This window comes from Prionailurus viverrinus, chromosome C1, assembly GCF_022837055.1.
Source record: "Prionailurus viverrinus isolate Anna chromosome C1, UM_Priviv_1.0, whole genome shotgun sequence".
NCBI classification, from domain to species: Eukaryota; Metazoa; Chordata; class Mammalia; order Carnivora; family Felidae; genus Prionailurus; species Prionailurus viverrinus.
This window is the reverse complement of record NC_062568.1, coordinates 64,174,846-64,191,403: the sequence shown is the minus strand read 5'-3', so window position 1 is coordinate 64,191,403 and position 16,558 is coordinate 64,174,846. Positions and strand designations below refer to the sequence as shown.

General features: G+C 39.1%; 1 protein-coding gene across 4 annotated transcripts in view; it reads right to left on the bottom strand.

Annotated features, from left to right (window-relative positions):
- FIGN (fidgetin, microtubule severing factor) overlaps positions 1 to 16,558 on the bottom strand; it is a 130,811-nt gene that overhangs the window by 38,487 nt on the left and 75,766 nt on the right. The window contains exon 1 of one of the 4 annotated variants that reach the window (XM_047872072.1): positions 11,603 to 11,661. The exons of the other annotated variants lie outside the window; for them this stretch is intronic. The gene's annotated coding sequence lies outside the window, so the exon portion shown is untranslated. Of the gene's footprint in view, positions 1 to 11,602; positions 11,662 to 16,558 lie in introns of those variants that run through there. 4 annotated transcript variants of the gene reach the window in all.

Below are 16,558 nucleotides of genomic sequence, written 5' to 3'. Positions count from 1 at the left end.
GATTAAAAAAAACAAAAACAAAAACAAACAAAAAACCCCTAATAGCTGTGAATGTAATCTTTTGGAGTGACTCCACAGTCCTTTATAGAGAAAAGGTGGCCATGACTAACAGGGGAAGCATTTGTAGTTATGCTGTTTTTTTCCTCATCCAAATGTGGTATATTTCATTTAGGAATGAAATAGGACATTTCTGACTTTTTTGCTTTTGGGTGTTGTTTCAAAGAGAAAATATACTACTGTGATTTCAGCAGCCTATGAGTTAAGAATGGATTGTCTTCCGAGAGTCTCTTTCAGAGTTAAGGAATATCTTCTCATAGAGATATCCTTTTAGTTGGGTTGGTGATATTCTCAGGAACACTCCAGTAAGTACCTTACATAAACGGTTAAGATCTACTCTGGCTAAGCCTGCTCATATGAAAGCACTGTCTGCATGGGACGTGAGGTCTGAGTAACAATTACATGTGCCTAAGAAACATGCGCTGGGGCCAGATCCTCAACAGCTACATAAGAAAAGGTGTCTGCCCGTGTCAGTCATGCTCGAATTTCTATAAATTGGAGAACAAAAGTTCCTTGTACGTGTGAGGTGATCCTCTAAACTTCTAACTGTAAGAATAAGTCATGAGTATATTCAGAGCATGGAGTATATTTGCATATTTAATTTGTTCACTCTCCTGTAGCAATTGCCAGTACAAATTACGGATAAAAAGTACTATTTTTCATTACTTCTGTTCATAAGACTAGTAAAATAAATATACGATTGCTTTTGGTAAATGGATGGAAAGTTTCCTTTTCTGGTTGTTAAGACTCTACTGTACTGTCCAACCAAAGGCAGTATGAATTGAATAAATATATGTGCTTGAAAGTCTTCAACTGTATTATCGGACTAATTTAATATAAGGCTACTATATAAAGAAATGCCTTTGTTTTATTGCATCCTCCTTTTGTTAACCAAAGTTAAATTTACTCAAGTGTTGCAATGTGTGTTTTAAACACACAAGTCATTGCTGCCATGTTACTTACAACAGAAACTCTAAACTATAAAGTTTTAGGAGTATTATGCATTTTGTTGAGAACATATACGGTGGCAATAAGCTAAACAGATAGGGGCTCATAACCAACTTTTTGCTTTTCGAGCCATGGGAGTCCTGGTATGTCCAAAATTTTACAAGGAGAAGTCTGTACACTTTACCTCATTTCATTTTCTTTTTTTTACAAACACCCAGCTGTAGCGTATATCAGTGACATGAGAATAAAGTGAAAGTAATAAGAAAATAGACTTTATTATTGTTCCTTAAGGATTAGCATTATATATGCACCTCTCAACCAAATAAACACTTCATTATAAACATCAGGTCAGTTTCTGTACCATTCTATTGGAACGGGATAAATAGGGACCAGCCGCCATCTCTGTTGACAATACATTGGGCTCACATTAATTTGATTGAAGGTGGCTTGCCAACACATCTCACTTTCCCCATTTGAGAGCACTCAGATAAGAAAAACACAGTGATGTTTAGCAGATAGGCCTGGTGACACAATAGCACGCAACTCATTGAAGAAGTGTAATTATAGTGATTACTTCAGAAAAGAGAGCAGATACACTGATGGGAAGAAGTAAACATTGCCACAATTACGGGAGCACGGCTCCTTTTGGTACAGATACAGGCGTCCCAGACAACACCAGCCTAGCAATAAGAACACAGAAAGCTTTCCAACTTAACAACATAAAAGCACTAAAGGTTACAGAATGGCATACGCCAATTTGCCAAAGTGCTGGAACAAAGGGTCCCGTCCGTTTTGGGTAAATTCAATATATCAAATAGATTGGTCAAACAGAGAAGTCCTCCTTCCACAATTAAAACTAAGTACAAACACCAGGAAAGTCTGTCCCCAGAGGAATGTAATCTGCAAATGCTTTGCAAAGCTGTTCTTTCCATGGCTGTGAAAAATAAACTATGTGGGGTGTCCGGTTCTCTCAGGTTAACAGTCCCACGAGACCAGCTGGAGAGGCAGGGAGGGTTCATCCGTGCCATTAACTGGGCATATATAATCCATGGGCATCAAAGTACCCCAGCATTTTATCATAATCTGACAAAAATAGGGGAAAACCTCATTTCTCTCCAGTTCACTAAATTAGAGATACAGATAGAAAAAAAAAAAGAGCTTGAAAAAGGGTCCCAGAGCTCACCTTGTAAAACCTTTGCCTGCCATTTCTGAAGAAACAGAGACCTTGAGAGGTTTACAGCCTGGCCCTCCGACGGCACAGCAAGGTAGCGAAAGTGGGACTAGAACCTACCTCTCTAGACCCCCCAGTTCTGTGTTTTCCATCATAATTGAATTGTTTTTCAGCAGCAAATTTTATAAAATAAAAATCATGTAAATTTGCACTGTAAACATATAAAATACTTCAAAAGCATTTGAGTCACCTTATTTGATTGTTGTCAGGTCTCTGTGAGGTACCTAGAAATATTTTTACGTCAGATATATATGTACTTAAGATACATATATATGTACAGATATATGTAAAAAGATACATATATATGTATATGTATACATATACATATATCTGTACAGATATATGTAAAAAGAGGGACAGAGTGGAAGAGAGACTGAGAGAGAGAGTAAGAATGTTTCGGCTTGAGAGACAGTAAGAGTGGGATAGATAAGTGAGTGAAAAAGCCAAAGAAAAAATGTCAGACACACACACACACACACACACACACACACACACACACACACACTGAGAAGAGACAGTGGGGGCTTCAACGATTTGCCCACAGTCCAAACCCAGTATTGAAATCCAAATCCCTATCCTCCTTCTGCAAACCTTACTTAAGACTCCATACCATCAAAAGCTGAGGTGAATTAGAGTTCAACTCCTTACTTTTATTTTTGGTTGTAGTTCTTTCATTTTGGCCCCACCTCAGAATAGGATAATTAGAGTGGAATGGGTGGAATCTTCTTAACAGAATCAGAGCAGTGGCTATTGTCTAATTGGTTGAAAGAGTAACATTTCTTTTTAAACAGTTGGCTGCCTTGGGAAATAACAGAGCAAGAGAAACTTATCTTTCTGCTCTCATTAGAGATTTAATGACCTTTACGACGGGGTGCTTAACCTGGGATTCAGGAATGTATTTGTATCTGTAAACCCTCGATACTATATGCAGAATTTAGAGCACATGTGCTTTTTCTAGAAAGAGGGTCCATATGATTCTCAGAGGCCTCTCAGTCAGAAACATAAATTTGTGGAAGGTGGGTGCCTGGGTGGCCCAATCGGTTGGGTGTCCGACTTTGGCTCGGGTCATGATCTCACGGTTCCTGGGTTCGGGCTCTGTGCTGACAGCTCGGAGCCTGGAGCCTGCTTCAGATTCTGTGTCTCCCTCTCTCTCTGCCCCTCCTCCGCTTGCACTCTGTCTCTGTCTCTCTCAAAAATAAAGATTAAAAAAAATTTTTTTAAATAGATAAATAAATTTGTGGAAGGACTAGTGACAATATGTACCTTTTTTTTTCCTTTTGGTACATCAAAAGTTAACTATATGAATAATCTGGACAAAGTAACTCACTTCAGAAGACCAGTGATAATCAATCTACTGTGCTCTCAGACCCTACGAATTTTTGTTTTAATTGCAAATTATTTTCCCTCTCTTTTTGCTCTAGCTCCTTTTAATGTAGAACTGAAGGGAAATGATGTGAGAAAGTGAAAATCATTTTCAAAGGATGTCTATCGGTTGTTAAGCAGCTGACTTCCACGCTGGTCATGATCTCACTGGTTCGTGAGTTCAAGCCCTGTGTCAGGCTCTTTGCTGTCAACTCGGAGCCTGAAGCCTGCTTCAGATTCTGTGTCTCCCTCTCTCCACCCCTCCCCCACTCACACTCTCTCAAAAATAAAACCATTAAAAACATTTTTTTTTTCAAGGATGGCCCAATTTATAACTAACTTCATTATGTTTGGGATGGTTTGGTAATAACACCAAACTTGTAGGCTTTTTCCTTCCTTCTTTCTTTCTTTCTTTCTTTCTTTCTTTCTTTCTTTCTTTCTTTTAGTGCAATTCCTATATAAAATATATTGTGTTTATTTCAATCTATTGATGGGCTGTGCTATTCATCAACATTGAATAAACTGTTTGAAGCTAGACCAAAGGCAATCATCTCATATGTGGATGCTTATAACGTCGCCAGTGTTGTTTGCTTCCAAATTAAAGCAGAACTGTAAAAAGGACTCATCTGTATTTCCAAGGGACAACACTATCAGGGTCATAGGGATAAGCCAGGGACAAAGACTTAAAAAACCAACACTGTGGTAGCTGGTTTCCAAAATGTCCACCAATCAACCACACTTTCTTCAGCCTTTCTTCAGTCACTTCCAACAATGAGTTGTCAGGCCGTGGTTCCCTTTCCTCAATAAAATATATCACAGAAGCAGCACCGGCCAGTTCTAGATGTAAGCTTTTATGCTTTGGGGGGCCTGGTCTTTAATGTAAGAAGTCAGCCACCCTGTTGAAGAAGCCACATGGAGAGGCCACAGTGGGAGGAAGAGGCTCTGAGACTATCATAGAGGGAAGCCCAGCTGGTCAGTGCCTCAGCTGAGCTTAAGCTCCCCACAGTCCTGCCAAAGTACCAGACATTTGAGTGACCATACCGAATATTCCAGCACATAAGTCCTGTTATGACAGCAGCCTCAGCCAATATCACCTTGAAGCATTGCTCACCTGTGCCCAGTCAACCCATATCATCAGGAGAAAAGAACAGATTGTTATTGTTTGAAGCTAAGTTTAAGGTGACTTGTGAAGCAGCAATAACCAAAACTGAAGCTACAGGTTAATATGGCATAAGTAGTGAGTTTACAAGAGGAAATTTAGAAGATGATAAAGTGTAAGTCACTGAAGCTTATCCCTGTTGAGCATACAAGAAAAACATTTATTTAAGTATTAACTGATCTGCCCATCACTTATCTCATTAAACCTCATCACCACACTGGCAAAGAGAGAATCACATTATTGACTCACATTATTGTCCAAGCTCACGTAGCTAGAAAGGGAACACGCCAGAAGTTGAACACAGATTTTATTTCACAGCCTCTATGATCAACTCATTCTATTTCACTGGGCACACTGAGAAGAGGGAAGAGAGAGAAGAAGGAAGCCTGACATACAGAAAGAGGCTTGACATTTAATTACTGGTGATGGAAGCCCTTAAGCATATCCCATACTTTTTTGAGTTTTTTTGAGTATATTATTATTATTATTATTCATTTCAAGAGAGACAGAGAGGGTGAGTGGGGGAGGGACAGAGAGAGAGAGAGGGAGAGAGGGAATCCCAAGCAGGCTCTACACTGTCAGCGCAGAGCCCCATGCAGGGCTCAAACCCAACGAAATGTGAGATCATGACCTGAGCTGAAACCAAGGGTCGGATGCTCAACCAACTGAGCCACCCAGGCACCCCAAGCATACCCATCCTTTCAAAAATAGGAAGATACACCACTATTTAACCTGTTTTAACAACTAGTTGTCATTATTACTGATTATATTGTGGTTGTAACGTGTTGTAACATGACACTCAGAGACATGTAGATTTACTTGATTCTATACTAAAATGATCCCCAAATGATATACAGTTCTTTACAAATAATTTCTTTAACTGATATATATACATATATATGAATTGTATAAAAATTATACATATATTATATAAATTATATATATAAATTATATATATATAAATTATATATATAATTATGTGTAAATAATATATATATATACATATATATAATTTGTATAAAAATCAGAAGGAGGAACAAATTCGTACCTCTCTCTGATTTACATATATATTTTTTGTTCCCTTCTTGCTGTTACGCTGTCTTTTGTGTCTAGTAGGCATGAAACTTGACATCCAAGTTAGACGATCTTTGGGAAGAGAGGACAGGGTCTCAAAGTGAGAGCGTGCAGCGTTTTCCTATGAGTAAGGCGCGTGTACCTCCTAACATATAAAATGCAATGTTTGGGATAGCTGGATAAGTAAATCCTAGATGAGAAAGTTTTTAGGTAGCTACTGAATCCCTCGCAACACTGCGACAGAACTAAAGGAATAGTTTCTTCTTCTAAAGAGCTCTCAGCCCTGTGGACATCCTGGCCGTTTCCAAATTGGGCTCAGTGGGAACTAGGGGTCTGCAGCAATCCAACAGAAGATGTTTTACACATACTGCAATTAGGTATTTTCTGACAAGTGCTAAAGACTGAAAACTATCCTTTCATGGCTTTTATCCCTTTTATGGTTTGGGTCCTGAGTCTGACTTAGTTTGCAAACAAAAAATTCTAGTGTTCAACGAACTTTAGAAAGTACGTGCTTTGGGAGAAGCATTGTGGTTGAGGAGGGATGATGGAGCTGCCTGGACCTTAAATATTTAAATATTTAAATTTGCCTTAAATATTTGCCTTAATATTTGCCTTAAATATTTAAATTTGCCAATTTTATGTGCCATATGCAATAAGAAATGGAATGCTTTTAAAAACGAGAGCTAGGGGCGCCTGGGTGGCTCAGTCGGTTGAGCGGCCGACTTCGGCTCAGGTCACGATCTCGCGGTCCGTGAGTTCGAGCCCCGCGTTGGGCTCTGTGCTGACAGCTCAGAGCCTGGAGCCTGTTTCAGATTCTGTGTCTCCCTCTCTCTGACCCTCCCCCGTTCATGCTCTGTCTCTCTCTGTCTCAAAAATAAATAAACGTTAAAAAAAAAAGAGAGCTAACCTTTACCGGAGAAAATTTACATCATTGATACTCTGTTGGTGGCCACTGTATAACTCAAATACCTACAATATTAGCACTGCCTCTAAGCTCAACTTAACTCTATTTAGGATATCAAGGACTTTTGATAGCAAGTCATTGTATTGTAGGCAAACGGATTTCTTATGTACAACACTGGGCCATGTGATTGTTGGTGTGAAGGCACTCCGTAGATGAGTGTTGCCCAGAAGTTTTGAAAATGCCAGTTTTAAAGGACTTAATTCAAGCACAACTTACACCGAGTAATAATTGCTTCTCTTAAAGTGAACTTAGGGTATTCCGTGCTCAAAATGTATACAGCTATCCTTTAAGGACATCCACAATTACTGTTGTCATGCCTCTAGTTAGGCAGTTCAAATTGCTTCAAACTTTGGTAATGACTACTTGGCTATATTCGAATGGAGGTCATTTGCCCCTCTGTTCACAGCTCATACAGTGCCTTTTGTACACATATCTCGGGGTCCTTTACAGAGAACACTAATCAAGACACAAAATAACATTGTAGCAAATAATCTTGTCACAAATTCCATTACACAGTAAAAGCTAAATAAAAAATAACAGCTTTTCTGCCTATATTTAAAAATTTATATCACTTAGTGTCAGGCAATTCAGAGAAGAGAATTCCACAAAGGAGAGGAAAGTGACAGGAAGCGATGCATTAACTCACGCACACTCACACACACTTTCACCAGATAAAGATGTTAAGAATAAACCTGGAAAATCAGTAGTTAGGAACAGCATTTTCTACATTGTTAACATATTTTACCAAAAAATCAGATAAATTGATCCACTGACTACCCTGAAATTCCTATGAGCAAATATATTCACCCAAATTTAGGCAATAACATAGTATCTCAATCTTAGTGTTTAATTTTAATTTTACACAGTTAAAATTCTTGCTTAACTTAGCTAGCTTCTAGGCCATTGAAAACATTCAGGGGGCGCCTGGGTGACTCGGTCGGTTAAGCGTCCGACTCTTGGTTTCGTCTCAGGGCATGATCTCACGGTTCTTGAGATCGAGCCCTGTGTCAGGCTCTGTGCTGACAGTGTGGAGCCTGCCTGGGTTTCCCTCCCTCTCCCTCTCTCTCTCTCTCTCTCTCTCTCTCTCTCTCTCAAAATAAATAAATAAATAAATAAACATTAAAAAAAAAAGTTCAGGTTCTTTTGCTTTTTAAGAAGCATGAATTATTCCCACCCCCCCCCCCCATCTCTCAGGCCTCACAAATGCCCTTTGCACTTCCATAACCCTACAATCCACACGTTTCTCAAAAGTGTCTGAATGTGCTGATTAATTTTTAGTGGTTCCCAAACTTTATTCTAATTATCACTCCTATTTTATAGGTTAATAAAACTAGAAGTTGTAGGCAATGAGTGACATCAGCAAAACAGCGCATATGGGAATTGGCCAATTGCTACAGCACAAAGACTGCTAATTGATTTTGCCTGAGACAAATATTTTGATCCATTCTTTTTCCTTCTTACCAAGGCCCACTCCTTTTATTGGCCTCTCACATGTGACTCAGAAGTATTCATTGGAAGGGAGTTCTTGAAAAACAGTTCCTAGCTCCTCATAACCTTAATAAATACTGGATAATTATGTAAATAAATGACCTCGAAGAACTCATAAAGACCTAAATTCATTCAAACTGCACGTCTTTCAGCATGCCCTTGGCAATATCTTTCATCAGCCTGGGCCTCAGTTTTCTCATGGGTAAAGTGGCACCTACCTCGTAGGATTGATGTGAAGATTAAACAAGCTAATCCAGGTCATGTGCTCAGAACAATTACTCGTCCATAATAAGCACTCAGCAAATATTAACTATTTCTATCGCATTCCAGGCCCTGTACTAGGCACTAAAAATGCAATGGTAAACAAAAATAAGCACAGCCCTTAGCCTTGTTAAATATTCGGTCTAGTTTTCGAGCGTTATGTACTATTTCCTCCTATTAAAATATATCATAAAGTTGCTACAAGACAACAAAAAGACTTTATCAATAAGGGAAAATTGAAAAAAAAAATGAAGTTTTATTTAAAGCTTCCTATATCACTACTTCCAGAATGGATAAAATTGGGTGGCAATCATACTATCAATTTTTCCAGGACCAAATTATGGTTTCAGTGTATTTTGTGATGTATTGATTACCTTAAGACATTAGTATTAATATTTTAAAGTTTCATTGCTAATGTTTTATATCAGAAAGTTATCTAAGTACACAATTTTAAAATATTTATGTAACCTTAGTGTATTCAGAGCAATCCCTTTCTCTTACCAATGAATCTCGGTCCATAACGGAAGCCAGTACAAAATGAAAAATGGATTTTATGCAACAGAAATTTACTTTCCAGGAGGTTTTTCTTTTTCTTTTTTTTTAATGTTTATTTATTTTTGACAGAGAGAGACAGAGCATGAGTGGGGGAGGGGCAGAGAGAGAAGGAGACACAGAATCTGAAGCAGGCACCAGGTTCCGAGCTGTCAGCACAGAGCCCGACACGGGGCTTGAACTCATGAACCCCAAGATCATGACCTGAGCTGAAGTCTGACACTTAACCAACTGAGCCACCCAGTCATCCCCCCCCCTTTTTTTTCTTTTTAATTGCAGGTGTTTTTTTTTCCTTCTCTCTCTCTCTCTCTCTCTCTCTCTCTCTCTCTCTCTCTCTTCTTTCTTTTTTTACTATTTTAGGAACATTTTTACAGACACTTCAGACACTTTTTTTCTTTTTCCTTTGTTCCAAAAATCACAGAAAGGCAACAGGATGTTTTTAAGGTCTATGTCGAATATTACCTGAACAGTCTATGGTTGTGGACTTAAATGTGAATAGGTGTCTTGCTAAACTGGAACAAAGGGCCAATATGAATATAAAAAGAATCTGAAAACTAGTGTGTCCACAGGTCTCATTTTGAATAGGTGAGAGTCTTGACCTAGTAATAATCTTCAGGATTGAAAAAAGGAGCTTTCTCCTTTAATTTCATTAACTGTTGTTCTTTTTCCACTTCCTCTCACTGATTTCATTCCATTTCTGGAACTATCATAGAGATCATATTACTGAATCCTGGGCAGGATGTTGCACAACATCTAATGTACTGTATAATCATTTGTGTTTGAATGCAGAGTGTATCAGAATGATCAAAAGTGCCTGTAAAATTGTAATTGTTTACAGCCAAGAGCCTCACGTTATTTGGCTTGAATTTTGGTACAGTACTTAGCACTGATCGGGTTAAGAGAACACACATTATTGGCAAAGCTGGTGACGATCAGGATTTCACTCATCCTCAAGAGCACTAATGCTGGATTCCATGCAATTATTTGTTTAGAGTATTGGGACTTTGTCCCACTTTCAATCTTATTAATGTGAATGTATGTAACTACTCAGAACCAAGTGCGTCATCACGAAATGGGTTAGGATTGCTTTGTAAAGAGAAGGGAAATACAAGGGAGCAGACCTCCATTATGTGCGAGTCTCGGGCCCCGTTTTTCTTCATAAGCTCCCACACTTAATCATCTTACCTAAAAAAATGTAACGAAAAGGGCGAAGTGGGCATATTTTACCAATTTCCAAAACACAAAGGCTCAATCAGCAGACTGAGAAATTGTAGAGGACGCTGCTGCTTGAGATTAGAAGCTGGACATGGGCCTTCCAAGGTGAGCTTTACCAGCTCTGTTATCATAAGATTTTATGCTAAAACATGCCATGTTTGTCTGTTAAAAATATATGTATATATTTACACACACACACACACAGTGACTATTCAAGAGACTTTTTATTCTTCTCTAAGACCTGGTTTTCAATTAGAAAATATGGTATCTCAGGCCATGACCTTTTTCAAATTAAAGTAGCCAACACTTGGCAGATAATGACCTAGATACAGCTGGTGGCCCAAATGGCTCCTAGACGTTTCTTTAACAAACCCTGTATGTATGAAGTATCATTCTTCGACAGATCCAGAGATACAGAAATAAAATAGCTTTAAGGACCTCATACTCCAATGTTGGAAACAAGATCACAATTAATTATTAGATAATATACTACCAGGTGTAACAAAAAAAGATGGCAATAGCTTTATAGCCTATGATATGTTTTCAGCTGACCCTGAAAATACAGTACACACAGTTTGGAAACATCATACATATCACCCTCCCTCCATGTTCCTAACCTCCACCATCGAATTATGCTACCACTGTTGTCACTAACCATATCCTCCCCACTGAAAGGGTAATCACATTTTTATAATTCATGACTGATACATTGATTTTGATACATTATATTGGAAAATCTGATACATTCCAGACCCTTGAGGCTGACGCTATCTTTTCCCCCCACATATATGGCTTTGTTTCTCACAGAGAAATATGTGTTTCAAGCTCTAATGTTTATAATGCCTTCTGTAATGAAACATGCACTGCACTGCGCACACACGCACACACGCGCACACACACACACACACACACACACACACACACACACACTGAGATCTGCAGTTGCAAAGTTAATTCCTTCCTTATACACTACAGGCAGCAGAGACATTTCAGGTTCCACTAATATCCTGGAGTACTTACAGAGTAAGTGACCTGAGCTAGGGAGACTTTCATTGCTTCTTCAAAACCTTTTATAACAACTCTTTCAAAAAGGTCAAATTCGATCAAGGTTAAGAATACTGTTTTGGATCAAATGACTCAGATTAGGATAAGTGATTTTCCTTTTGCAAATAATCAGATAAGTAACTAGTGTTAGCAACGAAATGTATCTCCCCAAGATTATTCATGTTCAAAATAAATAAATCTGTAAGATTATTAATTAATCAATATTACATTGATTGCTGTCTCTTACCCTGAGAGATATACAGAGATAAAGTTTTTCTTGACGCTGATGATCACCTGATACTGTTTACTGGAGATCAAGAATTCTAAGTATCCAGAAGTTTTAGGGAAAGCACTGTGACATGTCATTCTAAATCAGAACTAGATTAGAAGTGGAACTTTGGTTATGATGAAGCCGTGAGAAAAATAGGAAGGTAGCCCATAAAACCCGGAAGGCTAGACTTCACTCTCAGAATGAATTCAGCCAAGTCAGACCCACTCTCAAGGGGTTCATCAAGCCAAATTTCTGTTGTGTGCCAAGCCTGAGATGATTAGATTGCTTCTGCCTGCCCAATCAGAAAAACTGGGACAGTCGATCTGGCATGGCAGTTGGGTTAGAAACCTACTGAGGAGTCAGAAGCTGAGCTACCAAATGATTAAAATTGCTTCTAACAGGCATTATTTTCCAGTGTTTCATCAATAAGGAAGCAGGTGCCTCTGTACTATTTCACAGGGTGGGAATGCTTTCTGGAGTTAGATTGTCAAGAGCTGCTTTTTAAAATAGCAATACTCTTATCATAGTAAAACTTGCCTGCTGAGTCAAAAGGAAAGTTGGCCTCACCTACCTCTAGAGCCCAGGAAGAATTTAAAATGTAAAGATGCCTGGCATGATTCCAGCTGTTGGCTGCCACAGATACTTTTAAATATCTACTCTTTTATTGATCTGAAGGCATATGGATAAGCAGGTATATACTGTAAATGGAAAACATAAAGAAGGCCACCTTTAAAAGTCCAGTTGACTGAAAATGAACATTAAGAAATCTGTACTTTTCTTCTATCCACCCAAAGAATCTAGTTTTACTAGACCCCACTCTAGGAGGAAACACACACACGCACGCACACACACACACACACACACACACACACACACACATGAATGCCAAGGCAGATCTCATTTCTTATAATGATGAAGGAAGAGTTCCAAAAAAGAAATATTTCCAATGAAGATATGAAACCTAATGCTATTTCGATGTCAAGACCACCTTCCCCTAATCCCCACTGACTTTTATTCAGCTCAATTTGAAGCCATCATAGAATTCTGTTTTAGGAATCCTCCCCACTCTTAACAAATTTAATTAGCAGGGATGATACAACAGGTCTGTAATGATAAATGACTAGCCGGAAAGCATAAACATTGATAATTCCAATGGAATATTTCAGCATAAAATGCATAGAATGTATCAGAAGAGACATATCCTTGTGTGATGTTGGGGTATGTTAAGGATCAGGATGTCTGACAGATGGGTGTGTGTGTGTGTGTGTGTGTGTGTGTGTGTGTGCACGTGCGCACACACGTGCATGTGTGTTTAGATGGCATTCTTCCAAAGTTATCTGAGCAAAGCTGAAAATTCAAGAATTCTGCGGTAGTTACATAAGATGAGGCAGAAGACTAGTGCAGTGAAGAGAAACCTATATGTAACCAGCCACGAGTTCTTCCACTTGGCCAGACGACGGTGGCAAGAGGAAGGTGCCATTCCCCATTACGCATTTTTAGGAGGTCAGGCCAAGTAGTGTAGCAAATAAGGAGAATCATTTCTACTTCAATGCAAAGATTTCACAAATATGTAATGGAATACATAGTACACAATGTACTCAACTTGACATTTTGAAAACTATAGACGTGTATAACAATTTTGTGCCTTGGAAGCTAAAGAATGAAGTGAAAACTGTAGTTGGAGCTCATTTCCCCAGGTTGAAAATAAACGTACAACCGGGGAGTAACAATACTATTTTCCTATTCCAGGTGTTACTTGAGAGGAAAGGAGCTCGAGTAACTACTAAAGAAAAGAGCGAAGGACTAGAAAGCCATCATCATCAGGACCTTTAAAAAATAAATACATAAAGGGGGGTGGGAGGGAGGGAAGGGTGGGTGATGGGTATTGAGGAGGGCACCTGTTGGGATGAGCACTGGGTGTTGTACGGAAACCAATCTGACAATAAATTTCATATTAAAAAAATAAAAATAAATAAACAAAATAAATAAATAAATACATTAAAAAATCCTAGTACTCTCTTTCTTGGGAGGAGTAATTTGTCCTTTGGAAAACAGAGGTTACTAGGGTCATCTTTGGAACCCATTGCTGGTGGTACATAAATTCTTCCTTAAAAAGTAGAACCCTGTAGGCATCACGGAGGGCCATTTGGGGGATGTTTGCCTCTAGAGCGGGACTGAGTGATAGGACCTAGGCTGTGGCAAATTCCAAGGGTCTGGCCTCAAGGGCCCAGAGGCACACTGAAGATATTACCAGCCCTTCCTGGAAACATCTTTCCTTTCTTTCTTGCGCCTGCCCTTACGTGTAATTAGTGAGAAGAGAGTGACGCAACTCTTACTTAGATGCATCAATTCTTTCATGCCTAGATGACATTATTCTGAGCGTTCTTGAATGTTCATCCAACAAATCGTTTCCCAGCCAGAAAGGGGTCAAAGCAACTACACCACCTATACTCACAAATGAATCCTCCCCTGTACGGGACCAAGTTCATAAATATCTTCTTTCTCTATGAAATATCCACACATTCTATGGTAATTATGCAAAATAGAAATCTAGAAAAGGAATGATAAATAAGTGCAACACATTTGTTCAAAAACCCAAATTAGCTTTTAAAATGGAAACAATTTGAGAACCAAAATGGTGCAAATCAGAACAGAACAAACTAAAGCAGAAATATTTAGGGAAAGACCCCCTGGAAGATCCCCTGTTCTCCTGCCATAGCTACCATTTATGCAACAATTTGAGTTGAACTAACATATTAACTCCAATTGCCAATCTAAATTTCTAGAAAATGCTGTCCTTGGGAATCCAAAGCATTCTCTAAATGCATTGCCAATGCATTTATACATGCAAAATTAAACTAGATACTCTTCTGAATCGGAAGATATGATCCAGAAACTCTTGGGCAAACAGAGCCTTCAAGGAGCATCAGAGTGCACCCAGGTTTTCACCAGATGTTGAATGAAACCCTATATCTAATCTAATGCAAACTCATTTTTTTGAATTAGCCCCAGAGTGGCATTAAGTGGTCGGAAATATTTTGGTCAATCTATGAGCAGGTAGAAATCACGTGGTTTCTGAAAGAGCAAAAAAGCATAGACTAACTTTTCAAAGCATTCCTTACATTGGTAGATTGCTTTCATTCGTTGGGTAGCAAAAATCCCCTAAATTCGCAGAGATTGTCAATGAAACATCCGGTATGCCTGACAACTGTGCAGAGTACGAAGACCCCAAGTCAGTCGTATTATCAAAACACCAAGATAAGAAAAATAGGCTTCAGAACTCGTAAAGTCCATTGTTGATGTACCAATAAGCAAGAAAATTATGAAAGGGGGGCAGAATATTCTAATATTCTGTAATATTGGATGATTAAGTGAAAAATGACTTCTCACGATTTTGATCTTATTGTATAAAAAGAGTCAACTCTCTCTTTAGAGATTTATCAGTTCTCTCAAGTGCTCTGGGTAGCCTCAATGGTTCTGTAGTGCTGTATTATTCCAAACTTTAATAATAGTAGTCAATGCGGTGTCCTGTAATTTAGGCATGAAAGAATTGATGTACCTAGTAAGAGTTGTTTCACTCTCTTCTCACTGATGCTGTCTGATCTAATAGGTGGAGAAATGTGCTGAATTGTCACAGCATACATTTCAATGAGAAAAATCACTACAGCATAGAAATATTTATGGAAGTGCTGACAACATATCAATTAATAATGCCTGCAAGATACAAAGAGAGGCTATTCTGTCCTTTACAAGTTGAGAAAGAGCCAAGTCAAGACTTAATTTCATGTCGCCTCTCCTATTGTAACACAGCAAATAATTGCACCTCTGGTGGACTCGGCCGACCCAACTAGTCTGAGATTTTGCTAGTAGCCGGAGTGAAAATAAGCAATGAGATCAAGTGTGTGCTGTGTGCTACCATCTCTACAAACCAGGAAAGTAGAGGAGGATATACATAAATGTCTGTATATATAAGGAGTCTCAAACTTGGAAAGAATACCTAAGACACTGGGGAAGGGGGAACCCCTGAGGTGGGGTACCATAGAGCAGGGAAGGACACAGACATATTTTCACTGTATATTCCTTTGTGCTGTTGGCCACTGTTGTCTTCATCTTCTAAATCTTCATTTTCCTCTTCTTCTTCTTCAACCACGTATATGTATTAACTACTTAAAAATATATTTGATTGGTTTTGATTTTTAAAAGTGTTTATTTATTTTTGAGAGAGAGAGCGAGAGAGCACACAGGCAGAGGAAGGGCAGAGAGAGAGAGGGAAACACAGAATCCAAAGCAGGTTTCAGGCTCCAAGCTATCAGCACAGAGTCCAATGCTGGGCTCGAACTCACCAACTGTGAGATCATGACCTGAGCTGAAGTCGGACGCTTAACCGACTGAGCCACCAAGGCGCCCGTTTTTAATTTTTTTTTAATGTTTATTTGTTTTTGAGAGAGAGAGAGACAGAGAGAGAGAGAGAGACAGAGAGAAGGGCCGAGGCACAGAGACAGAGACACAAATACGAAGCAGGTCCAGGCTCCGAGCTGTCAGCACAGAGCCCGACGCGGGGCTCCCACCCATGAACTGCAAGATCATGACCTGAGCTGAAGTTGGAAGCTTAACTGACTGAGCCACCCAGGTGCCTCTTAAAAATGTGTTGTTTTATTTTTTTTAATTTTTTTTTTAACGTTTATTTATTTTTGAGACAGAGAGAGACACATCATGAACGGGGAGGGGCAGAGAGAGAGGGAGACACAGAATCGGAAGCAGGCTCCAGGCTCTGAGCCATCAGCCCAGAGCCTGACGCGGGGCTTGAACTCGCAGACCGTGAGATCGTGACCTGAGCTGAAGTCGGACGCTTAACCGACTGAGCCACCCAGGCGCCCCTTAAAAATGTGTTTTTAAAGAATGGCTGGAGAATAGTAAAGAATAAGTATATTA